This window comes from Miscanthus floridulus, chromosome 2, assembly GCF_019320115.1.
Source record: "Miscanthus floridulus cultivar M001 chromosome 2, ASM1932011v1, whole genome shotgun sequence".
In the NCBI taxonomy this organism is placed as follows: Eukaryota; Viridiplantae; Streptophyta; class Magnoliopsida; order Poales; family Poaceae; genus Miscanthus; species Miscanthus floridulus.
The window spans coordinates 130,950,416-130,976,592 of record NC_089581.1 but is presented as its reverse complement, the minus strand read 5'-3'; the positions used below and the strand labels follow the sequence as shown (position 1 = coordinate 130,976,592).

The 26,177-nt window shown below is 41.3% G+C and overlaps 1 long non-coding RNA gene and 1 pseudogene across 1 annotated transcript; both read left to right on the top strand.

Annotated features, from left to right (window-relative positions):
* Positions 1-12,847: 12,847 nt before the first annotated feature.
* Positions 12,848-17,850, top strand: LOC136530178 (uncharacterized). The gene is made up of 4 exons (XR_010777673.1): positions 12,848-13,195; positions 13,359-13,478; positions 13,769-13,824; positions 15,028-17,850. It is a non-coding gene; the product is annotated as an uncharacterized lncRNA (long non-coding RNA).
* A 59-nt stretch (positions 17,851-17,909) lies between these two features.
* LOC136530162 (phospholipase D alpha 1-like) lies at positions 17,910-23,971 on the top strand (annotated as a pseudogene).
* The last annotated feature ends 2,206 nt before the right edge of the window (positions 23,972-26,177 follow it).

Genomic DNA, 26,177 nt, shown 5'->3' with positions numbered 1-26,177 from the left:
GAATAAGGAAGAGTCAAGAAGGTGCTTCAATTGTGGAAGCAAAGATCATCTTATTGCTCAATGTCCATACAATAGCGACAAAGATGATGACAAGAAGAACAAGAAGAAGGACAAGAAGAAAAAGAAAGAGAAGAAGGACAAGATGACCTTCAAGAAGAAGAAAGATGGTTCATATGTGGTCACTTGGGATAGTGATGCTTCCTCAAGTGATGATGATCATAGTGATGATGACAAGGCTACCAAGAAGAAGGCACTTGCAAGCATTGCTATCAATGAGAAGCCTTCTCTCTTTGACACTCCATCATGCTTCATGGCTAAGGCCACTAAGGTATGAATTTGTGATGATGGAAGTGATGAGGAACATGATAATGAAAATAAAAATGAAAATGATATTGATAGTGATGATGATGAATCTACCAAGGATGAACTATTTGACATGCTAGAAGATGCTAAAGAACACTTTGGCATTAAGAGAAGGGAATGCAAAAGCTTGCGTAAGGAACTAAAAGCCCTTAAGTAAGCCTTTGATGAGCTTAATGCATCTCATAAGAGGCTAGAGGAAGCCCATGAGAAGCTTGGCAAGGCTCACAAGAAACTTGAAAAAGCTCATTCCTCTTTATTTAATGAATAAAATAAAAAGAAGCATGTTGAGACTTATGATGTAGGCTTAACTTGTGATATAATTGATGAATCATCATCTATGCCTATCATTGTTGCTCCCGCTAACCCTTCTTGTAGTACTTCTACTTCTACTTCATCTAGTAGTGATGGTTTCACTTATGATGCCTCACTAATGGTTGAGAATGAGACCCTCAAGAAGGTGGTCAATAAGCTCACTTACACCTTGGCTAAGGCCTATGGTGGTGAGGACCGCTTGCTTATGTGCTTGGGTAGCCAAAGAGCTTCTCTCTATAAAGAGGGATTGGGCTATATCCCCAAGAAAGGCAAGGCGGCCTTTGCTCCTCATAAGACTAGTTTTATGAAGAACAATGGTCAGTTTTGCACTAGTTGCAAGCAAGTTGGTCATGTAGAGCATGAATGCAAGAACAAAAGCAAAAATGCTAATGTATCCTCAATTAAGATTAATTCTTTCTATGTACTTACTAAGGGTACAAATGGTGTAAAGGCTAAGTTCATTGGTAAATCATGGATGGGCTCAAAGAAGAAAGCTATTTGGGTACCAAAGAGCTTAGTAACTAACCTTCAAGGACCCAAGCAAGTTTGGGTACCTAAAAAGAATTGATCTTCTTTTGTAGGTCAATTATAAAGCTAGAGGAAGGCATTTGATTCTTGATAGTGGGTGCACTCAACACATGACCGGTGATGCAAGAATGTTCAACTCAATCAACACCAATGGCAATGATGGTTATGATAGTATCATATTTGGTGATAATAGTAAATACAAGGTCAAAGTGCTTGGTAAGATTACAATATCCAATGACATAAGCATTTCCAATGTGTTGCTAGTAGAGAGCTTGAACTTCAATTTACTATCCGTGGCTGAATTATGTGATCTTGGATTCAAATGCATATTTGGGGTAGATGATGTAGAGATCATAAGTGTAGATGGCTCTAACTTGATCTTCAAAGGAGATATGAGAATCTATACTTGGTTGATTTCAATGCTAGTGAAGCTAAATTATCTACATGTTTGTTCACTAAGTCTAGCATGGGTCGGTTATAACATAGAAGGCTTGGTCATGTTGGAATGAAACAATTGAATAGATTGGTTAAGCATGACTTGATTAGAGGGCTGAAAGATGTTGTGTTTGAAAAGGATAAGCTTTGTAGCTCTTGTCAAGCCAGCAAACAAGTTGGAAACACCCATCCTAAGAAAAGCATGATAAGCACTAGTAAATCATTTGAGTTATTGCACATGGATTTATTTGGGCCAACTCAATACACTAGCATTGGTGGTAACAAATATGGCTTTGTGATAGTGGATGATTATACTAGATACACTTGGGTATTCTTTCTAGTTGATAAAATGATGTGTTTGCAACATTCAAATCATTCATCAAGGGCATTCACAATGAGTTTGAAACAACCATCAAGAGAGTTAGAAGTGACAATCGTAGTGAGTTTAAGAACACTAGAATTGATGAGTTGTGTGATGAATTTAGAATTAGACATCAATTCTCGGCCAAGTATACTTCATAATCAAATGGTCTTGTTGAGAGGAAAAATAGAACACTCATTGATATGGCAAGGTCTATGCTTAGTGAGTACAATGTGAGTCAATCATTTTGGGCTAAAGCTATCAACATGGCTTGCTATTGTAGCAACCGCCTCTGTTGTCACCCAATGAAAGAGAAGACACTATATGAACTTTTGAATGGTAGAAAGCCCAACATTGCATATTTTCGGGTCTTTGGTTGCAAATGCTATATCTTGAAGAAAGACACTAGATTGGGTAAGTTTGACAAGAAATGTGATGAATGATTCCTACTTGGTTATTCTACTACAAGCAAAGCATATAGAGTTTGGAATTTGGATAGTGGTACTCTTAAGGAAGTTCATGATGTTGATTTGATGAAACCAAGGGTTCACAAGTAGAGAATGAGAACTTGAAAGATGTTAGAGGCATTCAACTTTCAAATACCATAAAGAACATAGATATTGGTGAATTGGGGCCTGGCAAGTGAATGATGATAAAGATGATCAAGTGCAAGTGTTCTCTAACTCAAATGTGCAAGATGATACAAATCAAGCTAATACAAGTGGCTCTCATGACAATGAACAAGATCAAGTGGCTAGTACATCATCTCAACCTTTTGATCAAGCAAGTGCAAGCAATCAAGTTCCAATCCTCCAACCAACCAATATTATAAGGGATCATCCATTGGACACTATAATTGGTGATATTTCTAGAGATGTACAAATAAGATCAAGATTGGCTTTATTTTGTGAACATTTCTCATTTATGTCATTCATTGAGTCAAAGAAGATAGATGAAGCATTGAAGGATGTTGATTGGGTGAATGCTATGCATGAAGAATTGAATAATTTCACAAGAAATCAAGTATGGGAATTAGTGGAAAGACCAAAGGGACACAATGTGATTGGAATCAAATGGGTCTTTAGAAACAAGCAAGATCAAGATGGGATAGTAGTAAGGAACAAAGCAAGATTGGTAGCATAAGGCTATACATAAGTTGAAGGTCTTGACTTTGGAGAAATATATGCCCCGGTTGCTAGATTGGAAGCAATTAGAATCTTGCTAGCCTATGCTTGTGCCCACAATATTAAGCTATATCAAATGGATGTAAAGAGTGCATTTCTCAATGGTTACATCAATGAAGAAGTATATGTTGAACAACCTCCTGGTTTTAAAGATGACAAGAAGCTCAACCATGTATACAAGTTTAAGAAGGCATTGTATGGCTTAAAACAAGCACCTAGAGTATGGTATGAGAGATTGAGGGACTTCCTACTCTCTAAAGGGTTCACGATGGGCAAGGTTGACACCACTCTTTTCATCAAGAAGATTGGCAAAGACTTGTTTGTGTTGCAAATCTATATTGATGACATCATATTTGGATCAACTAATCAAGACTTTTGTGATGAGTTTAGAAAGATAATAACTAGTGAGTTTGAGATATCCATGATTGGAGAGTTAAGTTACTTTCTTAGTCTTTAAATCAAGCAATTAAAGAATGGTACATTTGTGAGTCAAGGCAAGTACATCAAGGACATGATCAAAAAGTTCGGCATGAGTGATAGTAAAGCCATTAGCACACCAATGGGCACAAATGGCAACTTGGATAGTGATGCAAGTGGCAATATGGTGGATCAAAAATTATATTGGTCTATGATTGGAAGCCTACTCTATGTGACCGCATCAAGGCCAAATGTCATGTTTAGTGTGTACATGTGTGCAGGATTTCAATCATCACCAAGAGAAAGTCATTTGAAGGCTACAAAGAGAATATTAAGGTACTTGAAGCATACACAAAATGTTGGTTTGTGGTATCCCAAAGAAGCAAAGTTTGAGCTAGTTGGTTACTCTGACTCAGATTATGCGGGATGCAAGGTTGAAAGGAAGAGCACCTCAGGCACATATCAATTGTTGGGAAGATCACTTGTTTCTTAGTCATCAAAGAAGCAAAATAGTGTTGCATTATCAACCGCTGAAGCCAAATACATATCCGCTGGTAGTTGTTATGCACAAATACTTTGGATGAAGGCCACTTTGAGTGACTTTGGAATCAAGTTCAAGAAAGTGCCATTGCTATGTGACAATGAGAGTGCAATCAAGTTGACCAACAATCCGGTTCAACATGCAAGAACAAAGCACATTGATGTCCACCATCATTTCATAAGAGATCATCAACAAAAAGGGGATATTTGCAGTGAGAGTGTAGGCACTGAATATCAACTTGCCGATATATTCACCAAGCCATTCGATGAGAAAAGGTTTTGCAAGCTAAGAAATGAGTTGAACATATTGAATTTTTCAAATATGTGTTGATGCACCCTCCACTTATATGACATGTCTCTCCTTCGAGCAATCCAAGGTAAAAGTTGATTGGCATGGCATACATCCTTGCTAAGGATATGTTTAGTGCATCTAGACATCTTTCACATTTAATAGGCTCACTCATGAAAATCAAATAAATTTGATGATTATATGGTACCACTATTGCTTCTATACTTATTTTGATCTAGTGGTAGCATATGACATGTTTGTGGGCTTTTAAACCTAGTGTTTGATCTAGAAAATGAGCTCTAAGTGTTTAACTTAACATGGTACAAGATAACCCTTATTTGGAGGTGTGAAGAAGCTTGTCCTTGGATCAAACCGAGTTAAATATCTTTGGCAAATGATCTAGATAAAACCAAATTTGGGAAAAATGATCATCACCCCATTGATTGACATTGATAATCTCAATCTATCTATATTTTGAACCTTTGTGGTCATTGATGACAAAGGGGGAGAAAAACAAATATATTAGTGATATTAGTAATATTAGTACATGGGGAGAAAAAAACAAAAGATATATTAATGTACTAAGATGGTGAAAAGACAACAAAAGGGGAGAATTTAAAATAGGGGGAGAGATATGACAAAGCAAAGGGATCAATTAAAATTTTGAGCACACAAGTAGGGGGAGCGAGCTCATGAACTTGTATGGTACATTTGAATATGAATTTCATATGTTTGCTTGCATGGCACAAGTTTTAAATTTCAATATCCATGCTTGTATGGTGTATGCTAGTTGTAGGTTTGAATGATGAAATGAAAATCTAGCATGCATAGGTTATCTAGTGATTTCATTTCCAAGTGTTTTCAAGTGGTATCTTGCTAACCATGGTGCTAAGGATGGTATAATGGTGCAGTCTGATTGGTATTACGCTTCAAAGGCCCATCTTTTATACCTTAGCATCATTTAGTAGACATTGTCTCCTATATTTCCTATCTAAGCATATGTGCAAGCTACTATCCAAACTCTTAGCACATATGTAGGGGGAGCAATTGATACCATTTGGGGTTCCTAAAACTTGTCCATATCCTTTTACACAAAGTAAATATGCTTGGACAAGCAACATGGATTCAATTGAATTTTAATTCATATCTTTGTGAAAGGGTTGTCATCAATTACCAAAAAGGGGGAGATTGAAAGCTCTAGTTTGGTTTTGGTGAATTGATGAAACCCTAAGTGCTAACCTACTTTATCAAAGTGATTATGAGATAGGTAGTACATTCCAAGTGGTGAAGCAAGTGAAGATCATGACATGATGATGGTGATGCCATGCTGATGATCAAGCGCTTGGCTTGAAAAGAAGAAAGAGAAAAACAAAAGGCTCAAGGCAAAGGTATAAATTATAGGAGCCATTTTATTTTTGGTGATCGAGACACTTAGTGAGTGTGATCACATTTAGGATTGATAGCCGTACTATTAAGAGGGGTGAAATATCAAAATACGGTTATCAAAGTGCCACTAGATGCTCTAACTCATTGCATATGCATTTAGGATCTAGTGGAGTGCTAACACTCTTGAAAATGTTTACGAAAATATGCTAACACATGTGCACAAGGTGATACACTTGGTGGTTGGCACATGTGAGCAAGGGTTAGGAACTTCACCGGCGGAGTCACTGTAAAGACGGAGGTCACTATATATAAAAGATGAAGGTCACTGTAAGTGACCAAACGCTGGTCTCAGAAGGACCGGTGTGTCCGATCAATAGAAGTAGCGAAGATGCTGGCGTCGGTCGCTGACTGGACGCTGGGTCACTTAGTGACCGGATGCAGGAGGGCTGCGTCTGGTCCTGCTGATGTGGCAGTGCACAGAGGAGACGCCGAGTGACCGGACGCTGGGTGAGTCCGGTCGAGCATGACTGGATGCGTCCGTTCATGATTTCTCGTTTCTAGATGCTTACTGGAAATGACCGGACACTGAGGTCCAACGTTCGGTCACTTCGCAGCAGTGCGTCCAGTCATCACTTGACCGTTGAGATCGGGCGAACAACATTTAAAGCTGATGACACGTGGCATGCATCGCACGACCGGATGCTGGGGTCCTGCATCCAGTCGATATGACCGGAGCGTCCGGTCACCCCGTGTTATGCCCAGTGAAGAGGTATAACGGCTCTATTTCATGGGGGCTTCTATTTAAGCCCCATGGCCGGCTCAAGCTCACACCCTTTGGCCATTTGCATTGACATAGCAACCTTGTGAGCTTAGCCAAAGCCCTCTCACTCATCGCCATCATTGATTCGTCATCTTTGTGAGATTAGGAGAGAATCCAAGTGCATTGCTTGAGTGTTTGCATCTAAAGGCACTTAGTGTTCGTGTTTTACTGCAGGATTCGCTTGTTACTCTTGGTGGTTGCTACCACCTAGAGGGCTTGGAGCAGCGAGGATTGTCGAGCGGAGGTTGGTGATTATCTCCGGCTCCGATCATGGTGATTGTGAGGGGTTCTTGACCTTTCCCCGGTGGAGAGCCAAAAGGTACTCTTATGAATTGCTCGTGGCTTGTGCGATCCTCATCTTGTGTTGGTTGTGCGGCACCCTATTGAGGGTTTGGCGTGTGATGCCAATTAGCGCGTGAAGCTCCAAGTGAGTGAATCGCCACAATGAGGACTAGCTTGTCGGCAAGCAAGTGAACCTCGGTAAAAAATCATTGTGTCATCATTTGATTCCGAGGTGATTGGTCTTCATTGGTTTTCATTCTTGTGATTGATTGGTTCATTCCTCGACATGGCTGTATAACTATCTTGCTCTCTCTTTACATTACCGCAAACTAGTTATCAAGCTCTTTAGTGTAGCTAGTTGTGAGAGCTTGTTAGTTTGGTTAGTGTGGCTCTTTAGTTAGCCTTTGAGAGAACACTAACTTAGTGTAGTGCCATAGTCATTGTGTGGTTAGAATCTATAGAAATTAGAATTGTGGTAGGTGGCTTACATTTTTAGTAGGCTAGCGCAACACTTACTTCGCCTTATAATTGTCTAATTGGTTTGCTAAGTGTTGTTGTAGAAATTTTTAATAGGCTATTCACCCCCTCTAGCCATTAGGACCTTTCAGGTGACTTGACGAAGGTGGTGATGGATGATAGTAATGTGGGCGTTGATGTAGTACTTGTTGACATACCCATCATGGTGGCAAAAAATTAAAAAGTTTAAGAAACTCCTTAATAGGAAGGCGTCTACAAAGAAAAAATTGTTCCAATAAAACGGATCTTCTAGAATTGTAGAGGTCTACGTGACCTGGCTAAACATACCTTTTTACATGATGTGGCCGAAGATAAGAGGCTTGATTTTATAGCTTTATCAGAAACCAACAGAAATAGTTTCTGAACTCATTGTCTAGAAACTTTCTGTGCGGGGGATGATTTTGTTTGGCATTGGCGATGTCCCCGAGGTATGTCTGGGGGGATGCTAATGGGGATAAATCGAGAAAGCTTCAAAGTAAAAATATTATTGATAGAGATTACTACATAAAATTTGTCTCAAGAAATAAGGTAGATGATTTTCGATGGGCCCTTTTGTCGGTCTATGGCGCAGCATAGGAAGAGAACAAAGAGAACTTTTTATCAGAGTTAGTACATGCTTGCACTAGCTGCGGGGATCTACCTTTTACAGTAGGGGGGATTTCAATATAATTAGGAACCCATCGAAAAAAATAATTCAAGGTATAATAATAAATGACCACTTCTCTTTAATGCCATTATTGAAACTCTGAATCTAAGAGAACTAGAAATGACGGGTAGAAAGTTCACTTGGGATAATTATGCTGAAATTCCAACCTATGAGAAGTTAGATCGTATTTTGGTGACAACCGAATGGGAACAAAAATTTCTATTGGCGACCGTCCAGGCTCTCACTCGAGAAATCTCTGATCACACACCACTCTTACTTGATGAAGGGGAACCATCTCACAAAGGCAACGCTAGGAATTTTAAATTTGAGCTAGGGTGGCTGACAAGGGATGGTTTTTTTATTTGATAAAAGAGGTGTGGGAGTCTGAGAATAGAGGTAGAACACCTTTGGAACGGTGGTAGTCTAAGATAAGGAGGCTGCGACATTTTCTTAGAGGTTGGGCTCGAAATTTAGTCTCCCAAAACAAGAAACATAAACTAGACCTGATGGATAAAATAGATATCCTCGACAGAAAGGCAGAAACAACTTTGCTATCATCTCAGGAGGTAGAGCTTAGATATCATCTTAAAGGGCAATTAACTAAGTTGCTAAGAGAGGAGGAGATTTATTGGCTCCAACGATCAAAAGCAACAAAGTTGTTGTAGGGAGATGATAATACTAAGTATTTTCATATGTTGGCAAATGGGAGACATAGAAAAACAAAAATCACACAACTAGAACAGGAAGAAGGAATTATTGTTGGGGATGCAAAATTGAAAGATTATATAACCGATTACTACAAAAGATTGTTTGGACCTCATTTACAGAATTCTTTCTCATTGGACGAGACTCTGAGGCATGATATACCTCAAGTGTCGGAGGAGGAGAATGAAGTATTGGTGGCTCCATTCAGTGAGGAGGAGGTCAAAATGGCAATCTTTGATATGGAACATAATAAGGCACCGGGTCCGGATGGCTTTCCTACATAATTTTATCAATTCTTTTGGAATGTTGTCAAGCAAGATTTGATGAGCCTCTTTTATGAATTCTATATGGGGAGACTGCATATTCATAGTTTAAATTTTGGGGTAATTACACTATTATCCAAGATCATGGATGCGACTAGGATACAACAGTACAGGCCTATTTGTCTCTTAAACGTGTCGTTCAAGGTTTTTACGAAGGTGTTAAATAATAGAATTTTGAAAATGGCAGATAAGTTGATAGGTCCGTCTCAGACGGCTTTTATTCTGGGAAGATATATAATGGAAGGTGTTGTAATACTACATGAAACAATACACGAGCTACATAAGAAAAAGAGAGATGGAGTGATCCTAAAGCTGGATTTCGAAAAAGCGTATGATAATCTTAAGTGGCCTTTTATACAACAAGTCCTCAGAATGAAAGGATTCTCACCGGTTTGGTGTGAATGGATTTTAAAAGTCATGTCTAGAGGGAGTGTTGCAGTAAAGATCAATGATAATTTAGGCCATTATTTCCAAATAAGAAAAGGAGTGCAGCAAGGGGACCCGTTATCTCCAATCTTGTTTAACATAGTGGTTGACATGCTGGCTATACTCATTTCACGAGCAAAAGAGGTCGTACAAATCCATGGAGTGGTTCCGCATTTGGTTGATGAAGGACTCTCAATCCTTCATTATGCAGATGACACTATTATCTTTATGGACAATGATTTAGAGAGGGCCAAAAAATATAAAGCTCTTGCTTTGTGCTTTTGAGCAATTATCGGGACTCAAAATCAATTTCCATAAGAGTGAATTATTTTGTTATGGGGCAGCTAATGCTAATCAATTTGAATATACACAAATTTTCGGATGTAATGTAGGATAATTCCCTTTTAGATACCTAGAAATTCCTATGCATCATCGAAAACTAATGAATAAGGACTGGAAACATGTGGAAGAAATATTTCAAAAGAGACTGAGTGATTGGAGGAGTAAGATGCTTTCGGTGGGTGGGAGGCTTGTCCTCATTAATTTGGTTCTAAGCAGTCTTCCTATGCTCATGATATCATCCTTTGAAATACCTAGAGGGATTTTGAAAAAATTGGATTATTTTAGATCTCGGTTCTTTTGACAAAAGCGATGAACACAAGAAGAAATATAGATTGACAAAATGGAAAATAGTATGTACACCAAAAGATCAAGGAGGATTGGGTGTCCTAAATCTAGGTGTCCATAATAAGTGCCTCTTAAGCAAGTGGCTTTTCAAACTGATAAATGGTGATGATGTCTGGCAAAAGTTGCTTAAAAATAAGTATTTAAGGGACAAGACTTGGACTCAGGTTCAATACATACCCAGGGACTCTTAGTTTTGGGTTGGCCTTATGAAGGTCAAGGGTGAGTTCCTGTCGAGGGGTAGTTTTGATCTAGGTGACGGATCCCAAGTGTGTTTTTGGGAGGATTCGTGGATAACGCCACGTCCTTTCAAGACGCTCTTCCCATCACTATATAACATTGTGAGAAAGAAAAGTGCATCTATTAGGACGGTACTGTCTATGACACCATTAAATATAGCTTTCAGGAGATCTCTGATGGGGGTTAATTTGCAAGCATGGCACAATGTAGTGGCCATGGTTGCAGATGCACACTTAAGAAACCAAAGGGATCGCTTTATGTGGGGGCTGCATCAGAAAGGGTTGTTTTTAGTTAATTCCATGTACAGAGCATTATTAGATGTACAGGCTTTACCTTACAATACTTTAATTTGGAAACTTAAACTACCCCTCAAGATTAAAGTCTTTATGTGGTATTTATACAAAGGCGTAATCTTGACCAAGGATAATTTAGCTAGATGACAGTGGCAAGGAGATAGGAAGTATTGTTTCTGTTCCACCAATGAGACCATGCAACATTTACTCTTTGACTGTTATTATGCTAAATTTATGTGGAAAATTGTTCATATTTCCTTTAACCTAAAACCTTCAACTAGTGTACACAATTTATTTACAGGTTGGTTGGAAGAGTTAAATAGGAAAAGGAAGTCTCAAATTCTTGTGGGTGCAAGTGTCATTTGCTGGGCTCTTTGGTTAACTCGGAATGACGTTGTGTTTTACAAAGCCATAGCATCGTCTTATTTGTAGGTTATCTTTAAGGGAATGTATTGGACCAGGTACTGGACCTTACTTCAGAAGGAGGATGATCGCCATTTCATGAAGGCGGGCTGTAGGACTATTGAGACGGCCGCGATGGAGATGTTTGTTAGACACAACTGGCGATTTAGCAACATAATTGCTCTTTAGTCTTTTCCTTTTGAGAATTTTGTTGTATTCATGGCTCAAAACTTCGTGTTTGAGATTCCTTGAACTTTATTTTGCTCGCTTGTAATAATGAATAGCCATATGCATTAGTCGATGCAGAAGCTAAGATATTAATATATTCCCTTTTCTAAAAATCAGCCTGCCAGCCTTTACCAATCGTTTGCGGACAGGAGGCGCCACGCCGTTTGCCTCTATACCAACCGTTTGCTTTTTATGGGGTGTTTGGTTTATACAGACCTTACTAAAATTTCTGTCACATTGAATGTTTAGACATATACATGGAGTATTAAATATAGACTAATTATAAAACTAATTACACAACTTGCGACTAATTTATGAGACGAATCTTTTAAGCCTAATTAGTCAATGATTTAAAAAACGTGGTGCTATAGTAAACATATGCTAATGATAGATTAATTAGGCTTAAAAAATTATCTCGCAAATTAGCCTCTATCTATGTAATTGGTTTTGTAATTAATTTATATTTAATGCTCTTTATTAATATTTAAACATTCAATGTGATATAAATTTTAAGAGCGACTAAAGAACCCAACAACCAGACGATCCCGCAGGGTAAAAGGCTGCATGGCCGAGCGCAGCGGGCGGGCTGGCCAGCGGCCAGCGGCAGCTTTCTGGGTGCATGCGACGGCCGCACCATGAGCGCTGGATCGGCACGCGGCACGCCACGCTTGCTTCCGGTTTGCCACTGTTTCTCACCTCGGTGCGAGTCGCGCCATCGCGCGTGCGCCGTTACGGCGTTGCCGCCCGCCATTCCGCCGAGAGGCTTTTATTTTTTTTTTCGGCTTGTCGCTTGCGTGCTCGGTGGCTCCAAAGACATTCCTTGGCTCTCCTATCAACGTCGAAGGCGGGTTAGGCCTTATGCGGGCGGCCCGTGCAGGGCTGCCATGGGCCGGCCGGAACCCAAGTTCGCTTAGGACTCGTTTGGTTGGGTGGAATCCACGCTTCCAGCCGATCAAAACTAGTATAAATTAGTAAAGTATTTCTTGTAGAAATAGGATCAGGGTTGGTCCCTGCCAAACGAATTGGAGCATTTCACCCCGTTGGCTAAGTGATTCAAGTCTAAACGCAGAGTCATTCTAGAAATGTGTAATAGTCCTGTCTAACAATTATTACCCTTAGGCTACGTTTAGTTTTCAAAAAGTGCTACAGTAGCTATCATATCAAATCTTGCGATACGTGCATAGAGCATTAAATATAGACGAAAAAAAACTAATTGCACAGTTTGGTTGGAAATCGCGAGACGAACGTTTTGAGTCTAATTAGTCTATAATTAAACACTAATTGTCAAATAAAAACGAAAATACTACCGTGGCCAAATTCCTAAATTTCACGAACTAAACACGCACTTATTTGTGTACAACAAAATCTGTCACCTCCTTCAGCCACGTCGCCCCCTTCTTTTCAGCCGCACGATGCCACGGCACTCTCCATCCGTCGGCCACGGCTCAGCCCTCCAGAAGCATCGGCCGCACAGAAATAAAAAAAAAGGAAAGCCCCCTCCATCCCCCCGACACCGTCGACGCACCGGGCCCCAAGCTCGCCGCCGCCGCTCCACCCGTCGCTCGCCTCAGGTAGGTCGACCCGCCACCGCTACGGCCGCAGAGCGCCACCCGATCGCTACCTTCGTCTTCCCCAGCCGACGAGTCGAGGTCAGCGACCCCTACCCGATCTGCGTCTGAAGCACGTCGTCTCCTTCTGCTTCCTCGCCTCCAATCGCCGCAGCCACGACGACCACAATAGCGGCCGCTGCGGCCGCGAGATGCGATGCCGGCCTCAAACCCGGCCCCGCTCATGCCTCTGCGTCGCTCGCAGGTGGTACTGCCCTGTCCCCACTCCCGCTCTGTTCACGGTGAACCAGGGTCGCCGGCACCGTTTGTTTTGCTTCAACTTATATGAACTACGTCCGATTAGTATTTGTTTTGCTTCAGCTTATATGAAGTATGAACGGATTGGTTGCTAATCCGCACCTACTTTCCAGGATTCCAACGTTGAAGCGGATTGGGAATGATCAAATATGAATGGATTCAGATCAACATTATAGGCCTGTCTTACCGATGGAGACCCTATTTTTTATCGCACGACATCTATGCAAAGTCAGGTCAGGGCTCCTATGTATTTCCAGATTATGCATCTATGTCCTGTTGTCTTACCTATCATCACGAATGGAGTTCAGTAGTAATCCTGCTGAATGATGCTTACTATTGTCATGCATATCTATTTTGATGCATTTCGTTATGACCAGTGCTGGAGGGATCCTGAGTTGGTCACAGATGTGTTTCTACAGGTCTTTGCTGACCTTCGTGTGGCCGCACAGAATTAATAATGCAGAGATAACAAGCATCCACGTTATTGTCCTTATCTGTTTATCTCCTCATGATTTTTCTACAGATCCATTAATCAGGTCTGCTCAAGCGACGTTCCCCAATCACGATGCTAAGATGAAGGTACAAATCCATTCTTTTTTTTTTGCTACACAATCTCTTTTGTAGAAGGGCAGGCCTGGTGCAGTGGTGAGAGCTGTCTCACTGAGTCACCAGGTCGTGGGTTCGAAGCAGCCTCTCCGCAGATTTTGCGGAGGAAAGGCTCGTCTCGGTTTATCCCTTCCCCAGACCCCACTCATGTGGGAGCCTCTGGCACTGGGTCTGCCCTTACACAATCTCTTTTGCAGTGTGCTATTTTTTCTTCAAAGCACGTACCCATGTGCCTATTCGACGTCTATATACTATTGCACTATTACCTGTTTATTAATTCAGGGTATGCCCTTCCTATGTATATGCTTGATGCATTCAGCTGGGCTAATTGACTCTGAAATCTGATTGCTCTAAGTATTACTTTACATTTTCATGGCATTGCCTTCGTGTATATACTGGAACTGAGTACATGTTGGTGTCAGTTCCAGTTGTACCATGCAAAAAATAGAGAAAAGCCACCTATCTTGCAGGGATATCAATCCTGTAAGTTTAGGTTCAGTATTTTTCTACACTTAACCCATACTTCTAGATTTTGATGCCAGAATAGTGACATATAGGGTCTGCAAACAAAATCATTAAAATAAAATGCCACTTTCTGTTTTTCTTTGTTTCCTTACATTTACCTCCTTTCCATCTATCCAATATCTGAATGTTTGTTTTCTAACTTTCTAATTTGCCATTTCAATTGACGGTTGTGCTGGCAGTAGTCCAATAAATCGCGGTTCACCTGCTGATTGTACAGGAAAGTCATAAGGCCTTCTTTCAGTGCCACTTTCAGCTGATCATTCACTAGCTACCCACCTTATCATTTGTTTTGCATATTAAAGGTTCAGAGTGATAAGCAATTTATCGTTGAAAAGAAGGGCAATAGTTTGGCAATTGCACGGTTGTACCAAACCTGACCTCCTGCGATTTGCAGTTGTTATTTGTTGCTGAAACATTCCCATGATGACCCTTGCCTGCCAAGTGGGTTAACACCGATTCGTTTTCAGTAATCACAAGCCTTTTTTAAAAACGGTCATAGATTATTGCATTTGGGATTCCAGTTTTTACAAACAGCATTTGACAACTTATCTTACTGAAATTTTCTTTTCCTTCTACTTGCTACACTATATTTGATTTTATTAATTATCCACCCAATTGCTCTAACTATTGCTTTCTTGCACTTGAATACAGGTTCATGGCATTACCTTCATGTATGCAGATGTTACTGTCAGTTTCCAGTTGTTCTGGCAGTTCCATCTAATCTCCCCATTTCTTACATGATGAGTTCTTCCCAATATTATTAGCGATGTAATTTCCTTTAACAAATAATTGCTTCATCCATCATCATGTTCTCTTTGCATAATTTTGGTAAGTATAATCTTTATGAACTGTACTATGACACGCCATTGTCAAATTTACAGTCCAGCATTTATCGATTTCTCATTTTTTAGTTATTTCAGCCATAATCAATACAGTTCAACTAAAATAGTTAGATACATGACCTCTCGAATACAACTATTCATCTCTTTTGATTTGCAAGTATATTGTCAATTTAAAAACTAGCGTTCTGTCGATGGCTTTTCATAAACATGTTGCATAGTTCTGTCAACCCTGTTGCCATTTCATTTTTATGTGCTTATTGTTTGCTAATTGACATTCTCCTCATGCCTGTTCCTTTTATCCTACAGTGCCTTCAGTTTGCACGATGTTTCACGTAGAGTATATCCCGGATTGCCTAAGCATGAGCAAGAATTCAGATATTATTAATTTCGAATAACCACATTGTATTTTATGGTGACAAGATTGTGAAATGTGATTAAATCTCAGAGGTGCCAGTATATAAGAATACTAATGTGTCAAATGTATTCAACTTTTTAATGAGCAAAGTTATATGCTACAGATTGCTACCCCGCGAAACCTGCTAGTATATAAGGGAAGTGGCTACTTAAGACAGCCATCCTTTCACCTCTTAACTGAACTTCTACAGCTATTGGGCTGAAATTGACTTGAGGTTCCTAAGTGTTTCTCTGAGTGGTCTTTGCTTCGACTTAATCTTTGGGCTTTCCTTGCACTACCTCTATATCCTATATCCTTGTCATGGGTAAGGGGACTTGAGTTTGCTAGAGGAGAGGCGATTTGGTGGAATCTGGGACATAGGCCAAGTTTTTGGAAAAGAATTTCATTTGGGTGAAGAATACATGAACAGTACCCGCGTGAGAGGGCTGGCCAGCACCAGCCAGCCAGCCGCTCCAGCCGAACAGGCTGCTAGACAGGTGCTTTTCTGAATCCTGACGAAGACTTCCGAGGCAATTTTTTTTTAGACCAAAGGCATTGGCCCTGCTTATATTAAAAACATAACTAACTGTTGGGATTGCCAGCTTACAAAATTTAGCACTCACGCACCCTAAACAAACTGATAACAGCAACATCCAAAAAAGAGATTACAAGCCACGGACATACTACCTCGTCCGTGAAAGAATGTAACTATGGGTTACGTGTCACGTAAAGTGGTTCACGTTTAAGTTTCTAGTAAATAGTATTCATATTTATGACTCTAAATCAATTTATTATAAAAACACACTTCATAATTAATCTAATAATATTTATTTAATATTATAAATATTTATACTTTTTTATCTATAATTGGTCAAAGTTGATATACTAATACATGGCACTGTTATAGAATTGCATTTTTTTTTGGGGATGGAGAGAGTAAGAAATATTAAAAACTAAGAACCAGGAGTAGCTTTATCATCTCGGTAACCTCCAGAAAACCCATAACTTTGTCACTATATCAAGAAACTTTGTTGCCTTGCAACGTCTTCCTTACGAAAGCAGTCTTCAATCAGCTATGGTCACCATGCCTGCATTCCTTCTTGGAGCTTCTTCAGGGTATCCTCCATTTCTGCTTCTCCTTCGGCTTCAGAAGTTCCTTCCACTGTATCAGAAAACCCATAACTTTGTGAGCGATGACTTTGGGGGAATTTATAAGATGGTCATTGAAGACCCAAATCATTCCTAGTCTTCCATAAACTCCAGACCATACTGGCCAAAACAGGGAGAATAGATTTATCAATAGATCCTCAGCCCAGATCCATCGTATCCACAAAGTGTTGGACCGAAGTAGGTCTCTCATCCCCACCTCAAGCTAATTCTAACCCAAACCCAAATGACTTAGGCAATGGCACAATTAAAAAACAAATGGTTTCTTGACTCTAGCTTCCCACAATAATTACACCTCTCAGATCCCTTCCCCTTTCTGATTTTCAGTTGTTCCCCAGTTTGGACTGTGTAATGCCACAACATCCAGAGAAAAAATTTTGATTTTAAGGGGCAGCCTGGAGTTCCAAATTTCTATCATTCTGAGGTCAATTTGGCCACTATTCTTCATGAATTTGTAGAGAGACTTGGTTGAGAATTTGCCCGATGCTTCCGGGGCCCAAGTAAACCATATCTTCCTCTGCTGATAGTTGCACTAACTCTAGTGACTCTTGCAGATCATTTCATTCTGCCACCTCATCAATACCAAGCCTTCTTCTCAAATATAGATTCCATCCCACCTCTTCTAAGTCTGAGACATTGATGTCCTGTTGCCTGATTCTAAACAGTTTTGGGAACTTTATCTTGAGTGGGCATCTCGGGAAAGAAGAAAGCGCAAGCGCGACGACGACGCATCTCGCGAAACCACCCCGGTGGAAACCAAAACCCTATTTTTTCAGCGGACTTGTCCTTTACTTCTCCTGGGCTTGCTAGCTAGCTGTTCTCTCTCTCTATCTGCGTGTGCGTCCTCATAGTCATGGTCCGATCCCTTGCCGCGATACTCCATCAGGAGCAGCCCTCTTCATTATTAGCTTGTCCGGGCCTCTCTGATTCTCGGATTGTTGCTGAAGCAAGGAAGGAGGGAAAGGTAGCGCCAAGTGACTGACCCACAGCCACAGGCCACAGCACCCTGTTCTCTTCTCCTCGCGGCGCTTTCCTCTCATCTCCATGGATATATTATATGATAGATCATATCCTTGCAGCTATAGCCGAAGCACGCAGGTAGCGTGCTTTCTTGGGGTCGGCTATGGTGCTGGAGGGGCGGCGGCAGTATATATACTGCGCGCGTACCTTGTGTTGGCCTCATCGGCTCGCCCGGCCCTCGCTCGCTCTCCACAAGAAGCTAGCTAGCACAGAGGCCAGGGAAGAGGATCGATCGAAGAAGCCGCCGAATGAACGGCATGATGATGCAACAGCCACAGACGACGCAGCTGCTGCTGCACGGGGTGATCGAGGCCAGGATCCTGGAGGCCGACCTGTCCGTCACCACGGACGGCAACCTGCAGCCGACCAAGAAGGTACCGTATAGTATATGCTCTGCTGTACATGTTGTTAATTTCTTGAGAAAAAAAAACTGAACCTCACTTATTTATCTAGACTAGTAGTAACTAGAATCCCCTATCTAGACTGATCTAATTTGGAGAGGAAATCGCAAAGATCAGAAGAAGAAAACTATTTTTTTTCTTTTTTCTTTTACTAGGGAGCATGTTAGCGCGTTACAACATAACCTAATACGTGTTTGGATCATAATTCATACTATTCTTGGACTCTAGTTATTCTAACTTGTATGAGCATGTATTATAAGTCCGGATCACATACGAGACATAGAAGACATAAGGGTACAGTTGTCATATCGAATTTGCATTGGGTTTACTAGAGAAACAACCTTTGATCCAGCTCGAAATTTGGCTTTAGTCCTGGTATATTTCGCGCCCGGGACTAGAGAGACCTTTAGTCCCGGTTTGTAGTTCCAACCGGGACTAAAGGTCCCTGCCCAACGGCTACTGCAGCAGGCTTTTGCTGCAGGGACCTTTAGTCCCGGTTGAAGCTACCAACCGGGACTAAAGGTTAACTTTTACTTCCGGTGGGTCTCTCCAACCAGGAGTAAAAGTCTACTCCCGGCTAGAGGCTCCATCCAGAACTAGAAGGACCTTTAGTCCCGGTTGCTGTCTTCAACCGGGACTAAAGCTTCCAACTGTAACCGGCAGTTTGCTACCTCACGTGTGGTACCCTATTCAAATTTAGTCCCGGTGCTCCAGTTTGCAACTGTACAGCAGCCAAACTACTGAAGCATATTGCGTACTCCAGTTTGCAACCGTACAGCAGCCTAGCACAGCCCCCACCAGCACAGCAGCCTAGACCAAATCAATTAGTCCCGGCTGGTATTTAGAGCCGGGACTAAAGGTATGGCTGGTATTAACAGCCGGGACTAAAGGTCTTTTAGTCCCGGGTGTTTATAGGGTCTCGATGGGCCGGCCCAGTACGCAATATGCTAGAATTGCTGGCCAGTCCCACCTGTTAGCACCACCTCGCTTGCTCAGAAGAGTAAAAGCTAACTTAAAAGCTCAGCTCTCGAACCATGCAGCACGAACTTGAACATGATCTGCTCTATAGGATTGTACCGCTGATCCTTGACTAAAGGTCCTTCGTACTGTAGTTTATACAAAATGTTGAACATTATAAACGTACATATATTTTAGCAGCGTAGAATGCGTATTAAAAAACCAAAACGAATCATCAATTAAAAATAGGAAAAATAGAAAATAGAAATAGAAACAAAAAAAAACCTGGTAACAGCGTGAAAATAGAAAAAAAAGGAAAATAGAAATAGAAACAAAAAAAAAGGTAAAATAACCTTTAGTCCCGGTTGGTATTACCAACCGGGACTAAAGGGTGCCGGCCCCGTGGCATGTCAGGAGGCACCTTTAGTCCCGGTTGGTGTTACCCACCGGGACTAAAGGTCCCCCTTTAGTCTCGGTTCCTGACCCGGGACTAAAGGACCCCCTTTAGTCCCGGATGCTTGCTTCCGGGTGGGGAACCGGGACTAGAGGGGGTTCTCCACCGGGAGTAAAGCCCGTCTCAGATAGATATTGATTATTGATTACTAGTCTATCAACCCGTGCTCTCGCATGGGCTAAGAATTTAAAAAGATGTACTATTAATATATTTTATTAATAAAAATTACTTATATTAAATTGTATTTTGTTTGTTTTCTACAAAATAGACATAATAGATACTTTATAGTCTACATCTAGTGATCATAAACTTATTAATTACTTTTTTTGCAAGGGACTGACTTATATATTTTTCATGTGTATTCATATTTTTACATTGCATGACACCTTATATATTATAATATGCAATTGGTTTGAAACCTTGACATTAAATATGGTGACCCTTATTGCATCACATATATTAAGTCATGAATCTGAATTTTGTTTTTTAAATTTATTTTTATGGACCGCTACAGATATTTTCCTCAACTTAAAACTCTTGTCCTTATTGTATCTTTTACTAACTCTCATTTTGGACTATTTTAAAATAAGGAATTTAGGTCATATAGTACATTCCTAAATACTACAATAGCATATGCGATCATTTAAAACTTGCACCATGTCACCTAAGATAAGTGATAGACCTTAAAATAAGATCTCGGATGGGGGTAGCATTGCTAACCTCAAGAGAATTTTAAATCTTGCCTTATAATGGTTGAATTGCTATAGAGTAATGTTAAAGGGCCCAAAAAATATAGTCATAAGTAGTCTCCCACATTCTTAAGATGATTGAATTTTCCTATCAAGGAATTATACCTGCAATTATGGTTATACTATCAATATAGACATGTTAAATATTTAGTTAAAATATATAAATATAGATAAAGTAATAACCGATATAAATTATGGCATGGTTACTAATATGGTTTTAAAAAGTTTGTTAACATCATTAGTATATGAGTTGTTAAGGAAATATTTTGTTGATGAAACATAACATATTATATATTCATCGCTCATGCATGCTGACACAATGTATATGCTTACATTAATCAAATCTGAATATGTTAATATCGATAGAAGTGGTTAATGTACAAACGTCTGCATGCTCTATCATTATTTAAACAATTTTTAATAGAAGATGTTGATTATCTTTTAGATGTATATTTGAGAGGATATTTAATTTTCTTAGTAACGAATTGAAAATTGGGTTACATAAATTATTTATTGTAAATACGTGGGTAATTAGAGGCAAATTTAGATCTTGTTTCTTAATGGCATATGTGGGTAACTTAAATATAGAGTCATGAGTTATTTTATGTTGTTTTGTGTAATAGCAGAGTTGGTAATTATTTATAAAATAGAATAGATCCAATGGCTATTATTATTAATGGTTATTAAGTTATACCGAATTGACGGTCAAATATTTCATATTTTTGTGAGAATTTTTAGGATCTATCTGTTATTTTTCCTATTGTGTCTTGTGAGGATTAACGTGGAGGCTCCATTAAGGACCTCTAATTAGCATTTCTTGTATTTATCTTTTTTAGCATGACATGCATTTAGTTTAAACCTAATCGTAAGAGATATAAACTCTTATTGCACCCTTTTCTGTGACTTTGCCAAATTATAGTTTAGCTTTCGACTTTTAACCAAGTTGTACAATTTTTTCATCCACATGTTAAGTAGAAACTCTAGTGTTTTTTATTTTTTATTCAAAATTTATTTTTATTAAAAAGAGTTTAGGTCTTAGTAATAATATTGTTTTCTGCATGTTAATTAAGTTGAAACTCAGAGTGTGCCCTAACACCGAACTTGTTGAATTTGTTATATGTTAGAATTATATGTGTGTAGTATTATATTTTATATATCGTAGAGTGCTAAAAATTACGAATATAGATATGACGTAATGTTTCAGTTACAATTATGAAATTCATTATTAGGGAGTATTAATATAATTTAAAGAGAATTGCCAGTGTTATGTTATTGCTATGTGGTTTGTTAATTACACATTTTCCATGCTTATAAGCTATTACAATAAATATTTATCCTAATATATATATGTTTACTTGGTTTACATGGTCAAACATAGCATTATGGTTATTTAATTTAACTGTTGTAGAAGTTTGTAATATAGAAATATATATGTCTTGTATATAAATGGTAAAACATAACATTGTGATTTTTTTGTAATAGCATATATTAGTATTTACATATAGATTTGAGAGAGGTGGGTCATTTAGATGCAATGTGAGAGGGTTATTATGAATTATGTTTTATAATGACAAAATGGGTAATTTATATATAAATTTATGGGGTTATTTTGAATTATTTTTCATAATGACAAGTGCAGGTAATTTATATACAAATTTAAGGGGTTATTTTGAATTATCTTTCGTAATGGCAGAGGTGGGTAATTTATATGCAAAACTAGGGGGTTACTTTATCTATTTTCATAATGACAAATGTGGATAATTTTTTTATAAATTGCAATAGATCCAATGACTATTATTAGAGATGATGATTAGAGTCTACCAAATTAAAGGCCGGATGTTTCTAATTATTGTGAGAATTTATAGGATTTATTTTTTTTCCCCGGCACGTCTGGTGAGAGTTAACGTTTGCAATAGATCCAATGACTATTATTAGAGATGATGATTAGAGTCTACCAATTAAAGGCCAGATGTTTCTAATTATTGTGAGAATTTCTAGGATTTATCTTTTTTTCTAGCACGTCTTGTGAGAGTTAACGTGGTGCCTCCGTTGGGTCTCTAATTAGTAATAGTAAGATATATAGATTATAGATAGATATACATATACATATATATAGATGTACATATAGACATAGACAGACACACATATGGATTTTGAAATAAAGATAAATCTTTAGTCTTGTTGCTCGTCATAACCATAATTCATAACGATCTCTTCTAATGTCAATGACACCGCCTGTTGCTTCGTATTGGGTTGGGCCTACGGAGAGCCTACGTACTTTCGTCCTTTATTGCAAAACTACGGCCACTTTGAGGAAATTAGAAATTTTAGCCATCATATCATAGAACTACAGCAATGTCAATTGTATGCATCACAAAAGTTTAATGTTAAATGCTACCTTTCTTAATTTGTGAATTTTCACAAACTATATTATCCTTATAGAGGATTTAAGTACAATGTTGTGATACGTTGAAGCCAAATTAATTTGTGATACACAGGCTTAAATATGCCAACGCAAAACAAATATAGTTTCCTGATGACCTGAAGCATGCAGGAGCGTAGTTTCATAAAAAAAACAAAATATTTTTTTTTGCAAAAAAAAATATATATATATTAGAAAAGGGGTGTTATACAAGTCTTCCTCTGACTAATCTTGAAACCCTACCGTGGACTTACTAAGTTGCTTAGTTGAAATACTCGCTCCAATAATAGACTAACATTTATACAAGGTTGAAATTAGACTAGTAGATTTTACGGAAATGTGATGTTTAAAACAAAGGTGTGTTTTTAACGATGAAGATACTAGCATTTCAATTTCATTGTCAGTCTATCATTTTATTCATAATATACTGATATGATGATACGAGCTGAGAAAGTTTGGCTGGTACAAATAGGACCAATCATATAAACTGCATTCTACTTCCAAATGCCATTCATTAATAACAGAGAGAATATATTCCTCAAATATTTTGAACTTGTCTCCAATCAGACTTTGATGAAGAAGGTCTTGTCATTGATCTGCTGCTGCAAAGGCCAGGTTTTCCTCCTCTCCTCAATCAGACTTTGACTTGGTACCACACCTACCATCCTTGCCATGGTACACGTACATGACGGCCCGTATGCGTTTTGGGCGCAGCAAGAGCAAGAGCTGGAGAATGCCATCGGCCTGGGCAAGGACGGCAAGCTGTACGCGACGGTGGACATCGACAAGGCGCGCGTGGGGCGGACGCGCATGGTGCCCCCGTCCACTCCCCCAAGTGGGACGAGTCCTTCCACATCTACTGCGCGCACGACGCCAGCAACATCATTTTCACCGTCAAGGCCGACAACGCCATCGGCGCCACGCTCATCGGCCGCGCCTACCTGCCCACGGAAGGCGTCGTCGCCGGCAAGAAGGTGGACCTGTGGCTCCCCATCCGCGACGAGAAGCTCCGGTCGCTGGAACGCGGTGACCAGATACACGTCCAGCTGCAGTTCACCAACGTCGCCGCGGACCCGACCGCCGGCTGGGGCACCGGGGTCGGCAGCGCGGCGTACTGTCAGCCGGACTCACTCCGGCGTGCTCTCAATCTCACGGTGAACTCAAGAACAAAGTGAACACAAGAAGAATTTTTTTTTGTGCCAAGCACGAAACTCGTGTGTCAGCGTTTTCTGTATTAAGTTCTCCTACTTATACACAATGAGCTACTAACTGTAAAGGGAAAACGAAAGGCTGAGCTAGCCTCAGCTCCGCCATGCACGCCATGCTCGTCATGGCCCGATCTGTGCGTGCCATCCCACGCACCAAGCCACCACGCGCAAGCTACGGCAGACAACGCCACGACGTGAACGAACGTGCACGCCGTGGCCCTGAATACAAGGACGCGCTCGGGAGGTTCTGAACAACCAGGCCGAGCTCAACTCTAGCTGAAACAAATAAAAATGAGCGGGAACACAGGTTTACATCGGACTCGATCACATTTCACCCCCTAAACCTGATGTTCTCTGCTGACATTGACGACACCAAGCTGCACACGAAGTTCACAGAACCGATCACGCGCCAGCGGCTTTGTCAAGATGTCAGCAAGCTGCTCCTCAGTGCGGACGTGCTCAATGTCCATTCTCCCGTCAGCAACACACTCTCGAATAAAATGAAATCGAACATCAATGTGCTTGCTTCGATCGTGAAAGACAGGATTCTTACTGAGGGCGATTGCCGATTGGCTGTCCATCTTCAGCAGGAAGGCGGCGCGCTGCTCGCTTGTCAGGTCAGCCAAGAGCTGCGCCAGCCAGGTGCCCTGGCATGCCGCCGTCGTCCCCGCGATGTACTCTGCTTCGCACGAGGAGAGGGCGACAACCTTCTGCTTCTGTGACTGCCAGGACACAAGACAGGGACCAAGAAAGAACAGCACGCCTGTAGTGCTCTTCCTTGTGTCGATATTGCCTCCCATGTCCGCGTCACTGTATCCCAGCAGCTTCAACTTGCCTCCGCCGCGCCTGTAGTGACACCCAAGGTCGATGGTGCCGGCGACGTAGCGCAGCACCCGCTTGACGGCGTTGAGGTGTTCGGTGGTTGGGCGCTCCATGAATCGGCTGATGTAGCCGACGGCGTAGGCGATGTCGGGTCTGGTGTGCACTAGGTACCGGAGGCAGCCGACAATGCCTCGATACTCAGTGGCGTCCACCGGTGCCGCCGTGCTCTCCTTCGACAGCTTCAGGCGAGGCTCCATCGGAGTATGGCACGGGTTGCAGCCACCCATGCCCGCGCGCTCCAGGATCTTGCGCGCGTACGCCGCCTGTGAGAGCTTGATGCCGTCCTTCGCCTGCTGCACCTCAATGCCCAAATAAAAGGACAAGAGGCCAAGATCACTCATCTTGAACATGGAGCGCATCTCGTGCTTGAACCGAGCGATCTCGGTGTTGTCGTTCCCGGTGATGATGAGGTCGTCGACGTACACGCCCACCAGCAGCCGCGACGCGCCTTCCCCACGGGCATAGACTGCATGCTCCGAGGTGCTGTGAGTGAAGCCGAGCACCTTCAGCGTCGCGTCGAGCTTCGCGTTCCAGGCACGCGGCGCCTGGCGGAGACCATAGAGCGCCTTGTCCAGGCGCAGCACCTTGTCTTCCTGCCCCTTGACGACGAATCCGGGAGGCTGCCGAACGTACACCTCCTCGCGCCGCTCCCCGTTCAAGAACGCGGACTTCACGTCCATGTGGTGCACCGGCCACCCCTCCTGGGCAGCGAGTGCGAGCAGCAGCCGCACCGATTCGATACGGGCGACGGGAGCGAACACCTCATCAAAGTCGATGCCGGGTTGCTGGACGTAGCCTTTCGCCACGAGACGCGCATTGTACTTTGCCACAGCACCGGCAGCATCCTTTTTCACCTTGAACACCCACTTTAGGCCGATCGGACGATGACCCGCAGGCAGTGGCACCAGGCGCCACGTCTTGTTGCACTCGATGGAGTCCATCTCCTCCTTCATGGCGTTGCGCCAGGGCTCGTGCTTCTCGGCCTCAGTGAACGTGGCCGGCTCTTCTTCAATCTGCAGATGGAGCTGAGCAGCAACCTGGCGCGTGGCGTAGCCCGGTGGAGTTGCCGCGCCAAGGACATTGTCGACGGTGCGGTAGCGCGGCTCCACGTCGTCCGTGTCCGCGTCCCAGTACTCCTCAGCATTCGGTGGAGGGGACACGAAATCAGGTTGGGAAAGCTCGATCGGTGGCGGCGCAGGTGTGGACGGACCGGGCGCAGATGATGCGGGCGACGTCGCGGGAGTTTGAGCCACGGGCGAGCCTGGAGCAGACACGTGCGTCGCCGGGACCTCAGAAGTGCCGCCG